Genomic DNA, 4,292 nt, shown 5'->3' on the forward strand with positions numbered 1-4,292 from the left:
AATAAAAAAATTAATCTTTAAAAAAAAGACACTCTCTCAAAATAGAACAAAAAAAAAGAAAGAAAAGGAATAGTTGTACTAGTTATTTTAACATATTTATCTATTGATTTTATTATCTGATTAATCTTATGATCTATGTTTATGTTTCTTTATACTACAGGTTGTATTTTTTGGTTTTCTTCATACCTAGTAATTTTTTTTTTCAGTACCAGGGATCAAACTTAAGACCTTGTGCTTGCCAGGCAGGCACTTCTGCTGAGCTATCTCCCCGGCCCATGTTAGCGATTTTTTTTATTAAATAGCAAATATTGTGAATTTTACATTGTTGAGGCTTGGATTTTTAAAAGTCTAGAATATTCTTGAACTTTATTCTGAGTTGCAGTTTGAGGGGTTGGTGGTGCTGAGAGTGGAACCCCAGGCCTTACACATGCTAAGCAGGAGAGCTACCACTGAGCTATACCCTTGGCCCGGAAGTTATTTTTTTTTTTAAGTTTCAATCTGAAAATTTATTTTGTTTGTTTTTGAGCTTGGGTCTGCTACGTCCCTCAGCAGGCCTCTCAAGTTATTGAAGACACATACCACCATGCAGGCTTGCTTTGGGGGGGGGGGATTGGGGATTGAACCCAGGGCTTCACATTTAGTAGATCTCAGTCCCCTTTCTCTTCCTCAAATAGTTAAACCGGGTCCCACTAAGTTGTCGTCCTTCCTCAGCCTCCCAATGTGCTTGGGCCAAGGTAGTGAAGGAGAAGAGAGCTTCTAGCATTCCCTGGAGTCAGCTGCAACCGATCAGGATGGGATTGTGAGCGAACCGTGAGATGGGAAAGAACCAGCCCAGAGCGGCTGGGTGCGCATCCCGGAGCGCGCCGGGGCGGAAATCATGCCCGTTCCCACCAGCCTGCCTGGGAAACCTTGCAACGCGTGGGGCCTTAGGCAAACCGGGCTGAAAGATTTTTGTCTCAGAATCAGCAGAAAAATCCACCTAAGACTGGAAGCAGCTCCGGTTTTACCTAACAAAGCTTAAAAAGTAAGCGTTAGTTGTGTGTGACGTTGCACACCTCAGAGCAAGGACACAGCCCAGCTCTGCCTGGGATCCTCAGCGGTAAACCAGCAGACCTGACAGGTGGTGTGCTGGGGCCCCAGAGAGCTCACCCAGCAGTTTGCAGCCCCGGGGCATCCTGAGCTGCCTGATGCGCAGCGCTTACACGTCGCTGTCTCCTCTGTCCCGCCCGCCCGGGTCTCCATTGTCAAATACTGGATGGGGAGTCTAGCGCCTGCGCCCCTTCTTGCCTGAGAGCAGACATTTGGTCTGGGTGATGAGTGGCGGGAGTGTGGAGGCCAACTGGACGGAACCCTCCAGGAGCTTGGTTTCTGCTCGGTTTTGCATGTTGCTTGCTGGTTTGATCTGGCTGCTCCTATTCTTGAGCCAGGGCCTCAACCCTTCCCACATCCTGAGTTTAAAGTCTCGGATTCTTCTTTGCTCCATTTTGTAGCTCCTTTGATGTCACTGAGTGTCTTAGACAAAATAAGTGCTTAAAAAATGTGGTGGAGGGCTGGCCAAATAGCTCCGCGGATTAAAGCGCCTGCTTAGGTAGATGCAGGAACCGTGAGTTAGATCCCAGGCCTGCTGTGCCGGCCCTGCCCCCAGGGCACGCTGAGACAGGAGGATCACTATGAGTCGAATCTACGCAGTGAGACCCTGTACACCCTGCACACCCTGTTCTAAATAAAAATAAATAAATAAATAAAAATGTGGTGGCACATGCCAAACTCTGTCTGGGACAATGAGGATTGCAAGTTGTAGCCCAGCCTGGGCAATTTAGTGACTTAAATATATTAAAAAATGATTAGGGAATGTAGCTCCTTTGGATTTAACCCCCAGTACCAAATAAAAACAAAAACAAAAACACCAGAATTCCTAACCTGTATATTAAAGGAGACTTAAGGGCTGGTGAGATGGCTCAGTGGTCTAAAGCACCTACTTAGAACAAGCTAAGCTAAGCTAAGCTAAGCAAAGCACAGGGACCGCGGTTCGGTCCCCCAGCACCACATGCCAGCCCACCCGCCCCCTGGTGGGCTGAGCTGGCCACACACACACTAAATAAATAAATAAATAAATATTAAAAAATAAAGGAGACTTAAAAATAAAGTAAAATGAAATAAAATAAAATAGATTTATGAGGTTAAAGTGCCTATGGCTGAGGAGATAGCTCAGCCATCTAAGTGCTGGCCTGGCAAGTACAAGGACCTGGGTTGGATCCCCACTACCCCATACCCTACCAGCCCCCTGCCGTGCCAGCCACAAAAACCAGACGTGGTGGCGCACACCTATAATACCAGCACTGGGGAGGCTGAGACAGGAGGATCACTACAAGTAGATGGAGGCCAACTGGATGGAACCCTCCAGGAGCAGTGAGACGTTGTACTAAACAAATAAATAAAAGATTTTTTTAAATGTAGTGTGTCTAAGGTACACATTTGGATAATAAAACCATAGAGAGGGCCGGGGAGAGAGCTCAGTAGAATAAGCACTTTTCTGGCAAGAGCAAGGGCCTGAGTTCAATCCCTAGTTCTGCCAATAAATAAATAAATAAATAAAATAAAAAATAAAACCATAGAGAAATGGAAAGAAGTTGGAAGTTGAGTTATGTCCCTCATTTCTTGTCCTTACTATAAAAGTAAAGGCATTGGTTTTGGAGGGCGCGGGGGTGTGGGGTTTGATTAGTATGATGGGTGTGCAGACCTCGGTGAAATTAAAGATCTACTTCTACCTGGGGAGCAGTTCTAAGAGTGTTTCAGATGGCTTTTGTAGCTGGATTTTATTTTATAATAAAATTTTTTTTCTTAAAGTGTGGGTATATAGTGAGTGGCAAAGCATTTGCCTAGCATTTGGGAGGTCTTGGGTTCAATCGCCAGCAATACTCCTCAAAACTGGCATTTATCATGAATGAATACATAAATAGATCTGGGCATTAAAACGGTGCCAAGACTGGGCATGGTGGTGTGCACCTTTAATTCCAGCCTTGGGAGGCTGTAAACAGGTGGATCACCACGAATCTGATCTAGTGGTGAGACCCTGAACACCTTGTAGACCTTTCCCGAAAAAATATAAAAAGACAAACAAATAAAAAAGGTGGGGCCAAGGAAATGGCTCAGTAGAATAAGCGCTTGCCTGGCATGCACAAGGGCCTGAGTTCAAAACCCCGGTTCTACAAAAAAAAAAAAAAAAAAAAAAAAAACTAAAACAAACAAAAAAGGCCTGGGGATATAACTTAGTGTGAAGGCCTAGATTCATTCCCCAGTAATGCAAACAAAACAAAACAAAAAACGAAACAAAACAAAAAAACACCAAGGGTGCTGACATCAAAAACAAAGACATCCAAAGGCTAGGTGCTCTGTGACAGAGTTGACACCACTATGTGAAATCAGTTTGAATTGGATCAAGCTACTAGACCCAACTGCAATAAAGGAAGGAAGACAAAAATATTTTAATTTAGTTTTTTTTTTTTAATTTTATGTATTTAGTACAGGGTCTCACTGCGCAGCTTGGACTCATAGTGATCCCTCTACTTTCAGCCTCCCCAGCGCTGGGATTACAGTCATGCACCGCCATGTCGGGTCTCCGTGGCCGGCTCCGCGCACCCTGAGGCCGGGCCAGTGTGTCATGGAGTGCGGGATCGAACCCCAGTCCCTGCACTTGCTTGAGCAGGCACTTAGTCTGCTGAGCTATCTCACCGACCCTCCAAGGAATATTTTAAATTGGTGGCAGGGTGTTATGGGTTAGATCAAGAAAGTCTCCCGAAGGCCCTGTGTACTCACAGGAAAGGCTGGTAGAAAAAGATTGGAATCACACACCTCAGAGTTCAGCAACTGAATATACTTGGGGTGGGCGGGTCCTGGCCAGAAGGGGTGTGGCCCTGTGGGCGGGTCTATCCGCTTTCTGGCTCCTCCCTTCTCTCCTTATTTCCTGACCTCCATGAGGTGAGCAGCTCTTCTCAGGGCCTTCTGCCATACCCTTTCTGAATTCAAGCCTGGACTAAATCTACTGAGACCATGAGCCAAAATAAATCTCTCCTTGAAGTTTCAGTTGTCAGGTGTCTTGTTCTAGAGACAAAAAAAGTGACTAAGACACAGCGATATAATCAGCAAATGCCAGACTGCAAGAACCTGATGGATTGGGGCTGGGGAGATGGATCAGTAGAATAAGTGTTTGCCTGGCAAGCGCAAGGGCCTGAGTTCAATCCCCAGTTCTGCAAAAAAAAAAAAAAAAAAAAAAGGAATCTGATGGATCAAGC

This window comes from Octodon degus, unplaced genomic scaffold (assembly GCF_000260255.1).
Source record: "Octodon degus isolate 3935 unplaced genomic scaffold, OctDeg1.0 scaffold00005, whole genome shotgun sequence".
Classification (NCBI taxonomy): Eukaryota; Metazoa; Chordata; class Mammalia; order Rodentia; family Octodontidae; genus Octodon; species Octodon degus.